Raw genomic sequence first — 12,019 nt, 5'->3', positions numbered from 1 at the left:
CCATTGCCCTTTCCCCAATCTCCCCATTGCCCTTTCCCCAATCTCCCCATTACCCTTTCCCCAATCTCCCCCATTGCCCTTTCCCCAATCTCCCCCATTACCCTTTCCCCAATCTCCCCCATTGCCCTTTCCCCAATCTCCCCCATTGCCCTTTCCCCAATCTCCCCCATCGCCCTTTCCCCAATCTCTACATTACCCTTTCCCCCAATCTCCCCCATTGCCCTTTCCCCAATCTCCCCATTGCCCTTTCCCCAATCTCCCCATTACCCTTTCCCCAATCTCCCCATTGCCCTTTCCCCAATCTCGCCCATTACCCTTTCCCCAATCTCCCCCATTGCCCTTTCCCCAATCTCCCCCATTGCCCTTTCCCCAATCTCCCCATTACCCTTTCCCCAATCTCCCCCATTGCCCTTTCCCCAATCTCCCCCATTGCCCTTTCCCCAATCTCCCCATTACCCTTTCCCCAATCTCCCCCATTGCCCTTTCCCCAATCTCCCCATTGCCCTTTCCCCAATCTCCCCATTGCCCTTTCCCCAATCTCCCCCATTGCCCTTTCCCCAATCTCCCCATTGCCCCTTTCCCCCAATCTCCCCCATTAGCCCTTTCCCCAATCTCCCCATTGCCCTTTCCCCAATCTCCCCCATTGCCCTTTCCCCAATCTCCCCCATTGCCCTTTCCCCAATCTCCCCCATTGCCCTTTCCCCAATCTCCCCCATTGCCCTTTCCCCAATCTCCCCCATTGCCCTTTCCCCAATCTCCCCCATTGCCCTTTCCCCAATCTCCCCATTGCCCTTTCCCCAATCTCCCCCATTGCCCTTTCCCCAATCTCCCCCATTACCCTTTCCCCAATCTCCCCCATTGCCCTTTCCCCAATCTCCCCCATTACCCTTTCCCCAATCTCCCCCATTGCCCTTTCCCCAATCTCCCCCATTGCCCTTTCCCCAATCTCCCCCATTGCCCTTTCCCCAATCTCCCCCATTACCCTTTCCCCAATCTCCCCCATTGCCCTTTCCCCAATCTCCCCCATTGCCCTCTTCCCCAATCTCCCCCATTGCCCTTTCCCCAATCTCCCCCATTACCCTTTCCCCAATCTCCCCCATTGCCCTTTCCCCAATCTCCCCCATTGCCCCTTTCCCCAATCTCCCCCATTGCCCTTTCCCCAATCTCCCCCATTGCCCTTTCCCCAATCTCCCCATTGCCCTTTCCCCAATCTCCCCCATTACCCTTTCCCCAATCTCCCCCATTGCCCTTTCCCCAATCTCCCCCATTGCCCTTTCCCCAATCTCCCCCATTGCCCTTTCCCCAATCTCCCCCATTACCCTTTCCCCAATCTCCCCCATTGCCCTTTCCCCAATCTCCCCCATTGCCCTTTCCCCAATCTCCCCCATTACCCTTTCCCCAATCTCCCCCATTGCCCTTTCCCCAATCTCCCCCATTGCCCTTTCCCCAATCTCCCCCATTGCCCTTTCCCCAATCTCCCCCATTGCCCTTTCCCCAATCTCCCCCATTGCCCTTTCCCCAATCTCCCCCATTACCCTTTCCCCAATCTCCCCCATTACCCTTTCCCCAATCTCCCCCATTGCCCTTTCCCCAATCTCCCCATTGCCCTTTCCCCAATCTCCCCCATTACCCTTTCCCCAATCTCCCCCATTGCCCTTTCCCCAATCTCCCCCATTGCCCTTTCCCCAATCTCCCCCATTGCCCTTTCCCCAATCTCCCCCATTGCCCTTTCCCCAATCTCCCCATTGCCCTTTCCCCAATCTCCCCCATTGCCCTTTCCCCAATCTCCCCCATTGCCCTTTCCCCAATCTCCCCCATTACCCTTTCCCCAATCTCCCCATTGCCCTTTCCCCAATCTCCCCATTGCCCTTTCCCCAATCTCCCCCATTGCCCTTTCCCCAATCTCCCCCATTGCCCTTTCCCCAATCTCCCCATTGCCCTTTCCCCAATCTCCCCATTGCCCTTTCCCCAATCTCCCCCATTGCCCTTTCCCCAATCTCCCCCATTGCCCTTTCCCCAATCTCCCCCATTAGCCCTTTCCCCAATCTCCCCATTGCCCTTTCCCCAATCTCCCCATTGCCCTTTCCCCAATCTCCCCCATTACCCTTTCCCCAATCTCCCCCATTGCCCTTTCCCCAATCTCCCCATTGCCCTTTCCCCAATCTCCCCATTGCCCTTTCCCCAATCTCCCCATTGCCCTTTCCCCAATCTCCCCCATTGACCCTTTCCCCAATCTCCCCCATTACCCTTTCCCCAATCTCCCCATTGCCCTTTCCCCAATCTCCCCCATTGCCCTTTCCCCAATCTCCCCCATTACCCTTTCCCCAATCTCCCCATTGCCCTTTCCCCAATCTCCCCATTGCCCTTTCCCCAATCTCCCCATTGCCCTTTCCCCAATCTCCCCATTGCCCTTTCCCCAATCTCCCCCATTGCCCTTTCCCCAATCTCCCCCATTGCCCTTTCCCCAATCTCCCCCATTACCCATTCCCCAATCTCCCCCATTACCCTTTCCCCAATCTCCCCCATTAGCCCTTTCCCCAATCTCCCCATTAGCCCTTTCCCCAATCTCCCCATTGCCCTTTCCCCAATCTCCCCCATTACCCTTTCCCCAATCTCCCCCATTACCCTTTCCCCAATCTCCCCATTACCCTTTCCCCAATCTCCCCCATTAGCCCTTTCCCCAATCTCCCCATTGCCCTTTCCCCAATCTCCCCCATTGCCCTTTCCCCAATCTCCCCCATTACCCTTTCCCCAATCTCCCCATTACCCTTTCCCCAATCTCCCCCATTACCCTTTCCCCAATCTCCCCCATTGCCCTTTCCCCAATCTCCCCCATTGCCCTTTCCCCAATCTCCCCCATTACCCTTTCCCCAATCTCCCCCATTGCCCTTTCCCCAATCTCCCCCATTGCCCTTTCCCCAATCTCCCCCATTACCCTTTCCCCAATCTCCCCCATTGCCCCTTTCCCCAATCTCCTACATTACCTTTCCCCATCTCCCCCATTGCCCTTTCCCCAATCTCCCCATTGCCCTTTCCCCAATCTCCCCCATTACCCTTTCCCCAATCTCCCCCATTGCCCTTTCCCCAATCTCCCCATTGCCCTTTCCCCAATCTCCCCCATTACCCTTTCCCCAATCTCCCCCATTGCCCTTTCCCCAATCTCCCCCATTACCCTTTCCCCAATCTCCCCCATTGCCCTTTCCCCAATCTCCCCCATTGCCCTTTCCCCAATCTCCCCCATTACCCTTTCCCCAATCTCCCCCATCGCCCTTTCCCCAATCTCTTACATTACCCTTTCCCCAATCTCCCCCATTGCCCTTTCCCCAATCTCTTACATTGCCCTTTCCCCAATCTCCCCATTACCCTTTCCCCAATCTCCCCCATTGCCCTTTCCCCAATCTCCCCATTACCCTTTCCCCAATCTCCCCCATTGCCCTTTCCCCAATCTCCCCATTGCCCTTTCCCCAATCTCCCCCATTACCCTTTCCCCAATCTCCCCCATTGCCCTTTCCCCAATCTCCCCCATTAGCCCTTTCCCCAATCTCCTCCCATTACCCTTTCCCCAATCTCCCCATTGCCCTTTCCCCAATCTCCCCATTGCCCTTTCCCCAATCTCCCCATTGCCCTTTCCCCAATCTCCCCCATTGCCCTTTCCCCAATCTTCCCATTACCCTTTCCCCAATCTCCCCCATTGACCCTTTCCCCAATCTCCCCATTAGCCTTTCCCCAATCTCCCCATTGCCCTTTCCCCAATCTCCCCATTACCCTTTCCCCAATCTCCCCCATTACCCTTTCCCCAATCTCCCCATTACCCTTTCCCCAATCTCCCCCATTACCCTTTCCCCAATCTCCCCCATTGCCCTTTCCCCAATCTCCCCCATTGCCTTTCCCCAATCTCCCCCATTACCCTTTCCCCAATCTCCCTCCCCAATCTCCCCCATTACCCTTTCCCCAATCTCCCCATTGCCCTTTCCCCAATCTCCCCCATTGCCCTTTCCCCAATCTCCCCCATTACCCTTTCCCCAATCTCCCCCATTAACCTTTCCCCAATCTCCCCATTGCCCTTTCCCCAATCTCCCCCATTGCCCTTTCCCCAATCTCCCCCATTACCCATTCCCCAATCTCCTCCCATTACCCTTTCCCCAATCTCCCCATTGCCCTTTCCCCAATCTCCCCCATTACCCTTTCCCCAATCTCCTCCCATTACCCTTTCCCCAATCTCCCCCAAACCCTTTCCCCAATCTCCCCCATTACCCTTTCCCCAATCTCCCCATTGCCCTTTCCCCAATCTCCCCCATTGCCCTTTCCCCAATCTCCCCCATTACCCTTTCCCCAATCTCCCCATTGCCCTTTCCCCAATCTCCCCCATTGCCCTTTCCCCAATCTCCCCCATTGCCCTTTCCCCAATCTCCCCCATTACCCTTTCCCCAATCTCCCCCATCACCCTTTCCCCAATCTCTTACATTACCCTTTCCCCAATCTCCCCCATTGCCCTTTCCCCAATGTCTTACATTGCCCTTTCCCCAATCTCCCCATTACCCTTTCCCCAATCTCCCCCATTGCCCTTTCCCCAATCTCCCCATTGCCCTTTCCCCAATCTCCCCATTACCCTTTCCCCAATCTCCCCATTGCCCTTTCCCCAATCTCCCCCATTACCCTTTCCCCAATCTCCCCCATTGCCCTTTCCCCATTCTCCCCCATTGCCCTTTCCCCAATCTCCCCCATCGCCCTTTCCCCAATCTCTTACATTACCCTTTCCCCAATCTCCCCCATTGCCCTTTCCCCAATCTCTTACATTGCCCTTTCCCCAATCTCCCCATTACCCTTTCCCCAATCTCCCCCATTGCCCTTTCCCCAATCTCGCCCATTACCCTTTCCCCAATCTCCCCCATTGCCCTTTCCCCAATCTCCCCATTGCCCTTTCCCCAATCTCCCCCATTACCCTTTCCCCAATCTCCCCCATTGCCCTGTCCCCAATCTCCCCCATTACCCTTTCCCCAATCTCCTCCCATTACCCTTTCCCCAATCTCCCCATTGCCCTTTCCCCAATCTCCCCATTGCCCTTTCCCCAATCTCCCCATTGCCCTTTCCCCAATCTCCCCCATTGCCCTTTCCCCAATCTTCCCATTACCCTTTCCCCAATCTCCCCCATTACCCTTTCCCCAATCTCCCCATTGCCCTTTCCCCAATCTCCCCCATTGCCCTTTCCCCAATCTCCCCCATTGCCCTTTCCCCAATCTCCCCCATTGCCCTTTCCCCAATCTCCCCCATTGCCCTTTCCCCAATCTCCCCCATTGCCCTTTCCCCAATCTCCCCCATTGCCCTTTCCCCAATCTCCCCCATTACCCTTTCCCCAATCTCCCCCATTGCCCTTTCCCCAATCTCCCCCATTACCCTTTCCCCAATCTCCCCCATTGCCCTTTCCCCAATCTCCCCCATTACCCTTTCCCCAATCTCCCCCATTGCCCTTTCCCCAATCTCCCCCATTGCCCTTTCCCCAATCTCCCCCATTGCCCTTTCCCCAATCTCCCCCATTACCCTTTCCCCAATCTCCCCCATTGCCCTTTCCCCAATCTCCCCCATTACCCTTTCCCCAATCTCCCCCATTGCCCTTTCCCCAATCTCCCCCATTACCCTTTCCCCAATCTCCCCCATTGCCCTTTCCCCAATCTCCCCCATTGCCCTTTCCCCAATCTCCCCCATTGCCCTTTCCCCAATCTCCCCCATTGCCCTTTCCCCAATCTCCCCATTGCCCTTTCCCCAATCTCCCCATTACCCTTTCCCCAATCTCCCCCATTGCCCTTTCCCCAATCTCCCCCATTGCCCTTTCCCCAATCTCCCCCATTGCCCTTTCCCCAATCTCCCCCATTACCCTTTCCCCAATCTCCCCCATTGCCCTGTCCCCAATCTCCCCCATTGCCCATTCCCCAATCTCCCCCATTACCCTTTCCCCAATCTCCCCCATTGCCCTTTCCCCAATCTCCCCATTACCCTTTCCCCAATCTCCCCCATTGCCCTTTCCCCAATCTCCCCCATTGCCCTTTCCCCAATCTCCCCATTGCCCTTTCCCCAATCTCCCCCATTACCCTTTCCCCAATCTCCCCGTTACCCTTTCCCCAATCTCCCCCATTGCCCTTTCCCCAATCTCCCCATTGCCCTTTCCCCAATCTCCCCCATTACCCTTTCCCCAATCTCCCCATTGCCCTTTCCCCAATCTCCCCCATTGCCCTTTCCCCAATCTCCCCCATTACCCTTTCCCCAATCTCCCCCATTGCCCTTTCCCCAATCTCCCCATTGCCCTTTCCCCAATCTCCCCCATTGCCCTTTCCCCAATCTCCCCCATTGCCCTTTCCCCAATCTCCCCCATTACCCTTTCCCCAATCTCCCCATTGCCCTTTCCCCAATCTCCCCATTGCCCTTTCCCCAATCTCCCCCATTACCCTTTCCCCAATCTCCCCCATTGCCCATTCCCCAATCTCCCCATTGCCCTTTCCCCAATCTCCCCATTGCCCTTTCCCCATCTCCCCCATTGCCCTTTCCCCAATCTCCCCCATTGCCCTTTCCCCAATCTCCCCCATTACCCTTTCCCCAATCTCCCCATTGCCCTTTCCCCAATCTCCCCATTGCCCTTTCCCCAATCTCCCCCATTACCCTTTCCCCAATCTCCCCCATTGCCCATTCCCCAATCTCCCCATTGCCCTTTCCCCAATCTCCCCATTGCCCTTTCCCCAATCTCCCCATTGCCCTTTCCCCAATCTCCCCCATTACCCTTTCCCCAATCTCCCCATTACCCTTTCCCCAATCTCCCCATTGCCCTTTCCCCAATCTCCCCCATTGCCCTTTCCCCAATCTCCCCCATTACCCTTTCCCCAATCTCCCCATTGCCCTTTCCCCAATCTCCCCCATTGCCCTTTCCCCGATCTCCCCATTGCCCTTTCCCCAATCTCCCCATTGCCCTTTCCCCAATCTCCCCATTGCCCTTTCCCCAATCTCCCCCATTGCCCTTTCCCCAATCTCCCCCATTACCCATTCCCCAATCTCCTCCCATTACCCTTTCCCCAATCTCCCCCATTACCCTTTCCCCAATCTCCCCATTACCCTTTCCCCAATCTCCCCATTGCCCTTTCCCCAATCTCCCCCATTACCCTTTCCCCAATCTCCTCCCATTACCCTTTCCCCAATCTCCCCATTACCCTTTCCCCAATCTCCCCCATTACCCTTTCCCCAATCTCCCCATTGCCCTTTCCCCAATCTCCCCCATTGCCCTTTCCCCAATCTCCCCCATTACCCTTTCCCCAATCTCCCCATTACCCTTTCCCCAATCTCCCCCATTACCCTTTCCCCAATCTCCCCCATTGCCCTTTCCCCAATCTCCCCCATTGCCCTTTCCCCAATCTCCCCCATTACCCTTTCCCCAATCTCCCCCATTGCCCTTTCCCCAATCTCCCCCATTGCCCTTTCCCCAATCTCCCCCATTACCCTTTCCCCAATCTCCCCCATCGCCCTTTCCCCAATCTCTTACATTACCCTTTCCCCAATCTCCCCCATTGCCCTTTCCCCAATCTCTTACATTGCCCTTTCCCCAATCTCCCCATTACCCTTTCCCCAATCTCCCCCATTGCCCTTTCCCCAATCTCCCCATTGCCCTTTCCCCAATCTCCCCCATTACCCTTTCCCCAATCTCCCCATTGCCCTTTCCCCAATCTCCCCCATTACCCTTTCCCCAATCTCCCCCATTGCCCTTTCCCCAATCTCCCCCATTGCCCTTTCCCCAATCTCCCCCATTACCCTTTCCCCAATCTCCCCCATCGCCCTTTCCCCAATCTCTTACATTACCCTTTCCCCAATCTCCCCCATTGCCCTTTCCCCAATCTCTTACATTGCCCTTTCCCCAATCTCCCCATTACCCTTTCCCCAATCTCCCCCATTGCCCTTTCCCCAATCTCCCCCATTACCCTTTCCCCAATCTCCCCCATTGCCCTTTCCCCAATCTCCCCATTGCCCTTTCCCCAATCTCCCCCATTACCCTTTCCCCAATCTCCCCCATTGCCCTTTCCCCAATCTCCCCCATTACCCTTTCCCCAATCTCCTCCCATTACCCTTTCCCCAATCTCCCCATTGCCCTTTCCCCAATCTCCCCATTGCCCTTTCCCCAATCTCCCCATTGCCCTTTCCCCAATCTCCCCCATTGCCCTTTCCCCAATCTTCCCATTACCCTTTCCCCAATCTCCCCCATTACCCTTTCCCCAATCTCCCCATTGCCCTTTCCCCAATCTCCCCCATTGCCCTTTCCCCAATCTCCCCCATTGCCCTTTCCCCAATCTCCCCCATTGCCCTTTCCCCAATCTCCCCCATTGCCCTTTCCCCAATCTCCCCCATTACCCTTTCCCCAATCTCCCCCATTGCCCTTTCCCCAATCTCCCCCATTACCCTTTCCCCAATCTCCCCCATTGCCCTTTCCCCAATCTCCCCCATTACCCTTTCCCCAATCTCCCCCATTGCCCTTTCCCCAATCTCCCCCATTACCCTTTCCCCAATCTCCCCCATTGCCCTTTCCCCAATCTCCCCCATTGCCCTTTCCCCAATCTCCCCCATTGCCCTTTCCCCAATCTCCCCCATTACCCTTTCCCCAATCTCCCCCATTGCCCTTTCCCCAATCTCCCCCATTACCCTTTCCCCAATCTCCCCATTGCCCTTTCCCCAATCTCCCCCATTACCCTTTCCCCAATCTCCCCCATTGCCCTTTCCCCAATCTCCCCCATTGCCCTTTCCCCAATCTCCCCCATTGCCCTTTCCCCAATCTCCCCCATTGCCCTTTCCCCAATCTCCCCATTGCCCTTTCCCCAATCTCCCCATTACCCTTTCCCCAATCTCCCCCATTGCCCTTTCCCCAATCTCCCCCATTGCCCTTTCCCCAATCTCCCCCATTACCCTTTCCCCAATCTCCCCCATTGCCCTGTCCCCAATCTCCCCCATTGCCCTGTCCCCAATCTCCCCCATTACCCTTTCCCCAATCTCCCCATTACCCTTTCCCCAATCTCCCCCATTGCCCTTTCCCCAATCTCCCCCATTGCCCTTTCCCCAATCTCCCCATTGCCCTTTCCCCAATCTCCCCCATTACCCTTTCCCCAATCTCCCCGTTACCCTTTCCCCAATCTCCCCCATTGCCCTTTCCCCAATCTCCCCATTGCCCTTTCCCCAATCTCCCCCATTACCCTTTCCCCAATCTCCATGTGCCCTTTCCCCAATCTCCCCCATTGCCCTTTCCCCAATCTCCCCCATTACCCTTGTCCCCAATCTCCCCCATTGCCCTTTCCCCAATCTCCCATTGCTCTTTCCCCAATCTCCCCCATTGCCCTTTCCCCAATCTCCCCCATTGCCCTTTCCCCATCTCCCCATTACCCTTTCCTCCCAATCTCCCATTGCCCCTTTCCCCAATCTCCCCATTGCCCTTTCCCAATCTCCCCCATTAACCCTTTCCCCAATCTCCCCCATTGCCCATTCCCCAATCTCCCATTGCCCTTTCCCCAATCTCCCCATTGCCCTTTCCCCAATCTCCCCCATTGCCCTTTCCCAATCTCCCCCATTGGCCCTTTCCCCAATCTCCCCCATTGACCCTTTCCCCATCTCCCCATTGCCCTTTCCCCAATCTCCCCATTGCCCCTTTCCCCAATCTCCCCCATTAACCTTTCCCCAATCTCCCCCATTGCCCATTCCCAATCTCCCCATTGCCCTTTCCCCAATCTCCCCATTGCCCTTTCCCCAATCTCCCCATTGCCCTTTCCCCAATCTCCCCCCATTGACCCTTTCCCCAATCTCCCCATTGCCCTTTCCCCAATCTCCCCATTGCCCTTTCCCCAATCTCCCCATTGCCCTTTCCCCAATCTCCCCATTCGCCCTTTCCCCAATCTCCCCATTGCCCTTTCCCCAATCTCCCCATTGCCCTTTCCCCAATCTCCCCCTTGCCCTTTCCCGATCTCCCCATTACCCTTTCCCCGAATCTCCCATTGCCCTTTCCCAATCTCCCCATTGCCTTTCCCCAATCTCCCCCATTGCCCTTTCCCCAATCTCCCCATTGCCCTTTCCCCAATCTCCCCATTGCCCTTTCCCAATCTCCCCCATTGCCCTTTCCCCAATCTCCCATTGCCCTTTCCCCGAATCTCCCCCATTGCCCTTTCCCCAATCTCCCCCATTGCCCTTTCCCCAATCTCCCCCATTGCCCTTTCCCCAATCTCCCATTGCCCTTTCCCCCAATCTCCCCCATTGCCCTTTCCCCAATCTCCCCCATTGCCCTTTCCCCAATCTCCCCATTGCCCTTTCCCCAATCTCCCCATGCCCTTTCCCCAATCTCCCCCATTGCCCTTTCCCCAATCTCCCCCATTGCCCTTTCCCAATCTCCCCATGCCTTTCCCCAATCTCCCCATTGCCCTTTCCCCAATCTCCCCCATTGCCCTTTCCCCAATCTCCCCATTGCCCTTTCCCCAATCTCCCCATTGCCTTTCCCCAATCTCCCCCATTGCCCTTTCCCCAATCTCCCCCATTGCCCTTTCCCAATCTCCCCATTGCCCCTTTCCCCAATCTCCCCCATTGCCCTTTCCCCAATCTCCCCCATTGACCCTTTCCCCAATCTCCCCATTGCCCTTTCCCCAATCTCCTCCCCATTTGCCCTTTCCCCAATCTCCCCCATTGCCCTTTCCCCAATCTCCCCCATTGCCCTTTCCCCAATCTCCCCCATTGCCCTTTCCCCAATCTCCCCATTGCCCTTTCCCAATCTCCCCCATTGCCCTTTCCCCAATCTCCCCATTGCCCTTTCCCCAATCTCCCCCATTGCCCTTTCCCCAATCTCCCATTGCCCTTTCCCCAATCTCCCCATTGACCCTTTCCCCAATCTCCCCATTGCCCTTTCCCCAATCTCCCCCATTGCCCTTTCCCCAATCTCCCCCATTGCCCTTTCCCAATCTCCCCATTACCCTTTCCCCAATCTCCCCCATTGCCCTTTCCCCAATCTCCCCATTGCCCTTTCCCCAATCTCCCCCATTGCCCTTTCCCCAATCTCCCCATTACCCTTTCCCCAATCTCCCCCATTGCCCTTTCCCCAATCTCCCGCCATTACCCTTTCCCCAATCTCCCCCATTGCCCTTTCCCCAATCTCCCCATTGCCCTTTCCCCAATCTCCCCCATTGCCCTTTCCCCAATCTCCCCCATTGCCCTTTCCCCAATCTCCCCATTGCCCTTTCCCCAATCTCCCCCATTACCCTTTCCCCAATCTCCCCCATTGCCCTTTCCCCCAATCTCCCCCATTGCCCTTTCCCCAATCTCCCCCATTGCCCTTTCCCCAACTCCCCCCATTACCCTTTCCCCAATCTCCCCATTGCCCTTTCCCCAATCACCCCCTTTACCCTTTCCCCAATCTCCCCATTACCCTTTCCCAATCTCCACCATTGCCCTTTCCCCAATCTCCCCCATTGCCCTTTCCCCAATCTCCCCCCATTACCCTTTCCCCAATCTCCCCCATTGCCCTTTCCCCAATCTCCCCCATTGCCCTTTCCCCAATCTCCCCATTACCCTTTCCCCAATCTCCCCCATTGCCCTTTCCCCAATCTCCCCATTACCCTTTCCCCAATCTCCCCATTACCCTTTCCCCCAATCTCCCCCATCGCCCTTTCCCCAATCTCCCCCATTGCCCTTTCCCCAATCTCCCCCATTGCCCTTTCCCCAATCTCCCCCATTACCCTTTCCCCAATCTCCCCACATTGCCCTTTCCCCAATCTCCCCCCATTGCCCCTTTCCCCAATCTCCCCCATTGCCCTTTCCCCAATCTCCCCCATTACCCTTTCCCCAATCTCCCCCATTGCCCTTTCCCCAATCTCCCCCATTGCCCTTTCCCCAATCTCCCCCATTGCCCTTTCCCCAATCTCCCCCATTACCCCTTTCCCCAATCTCCCCCATTGCCCTTTCCCCCAATCTCCCCATTGCCCTTTCCCCAATCTCCCCCATTGCCCTTTCCCCAATCTCCCCC

Source organism: Somniosus microcephalus, chromosome 4 (genome assembly GCF_052327205.1).
Source record: "Somniosus microcephalus isolate GS21.2 chromosome 4, FLI_Smic_1.0, whole genome shotgun sequence".
In the NCBI taxonomy this organism is placed as follows: domain Eukaryota; kingdom Metazoa; phylum Chordata; class Chondrichthyes; order Squaliformes; family Somniosidae; genus Somniosus; species Somniosus microcephalus.
The sequence above is the reverse complement of the archived record's forward strand: the minus strand, read 5'-3'. Positions refer to the sequence as shown.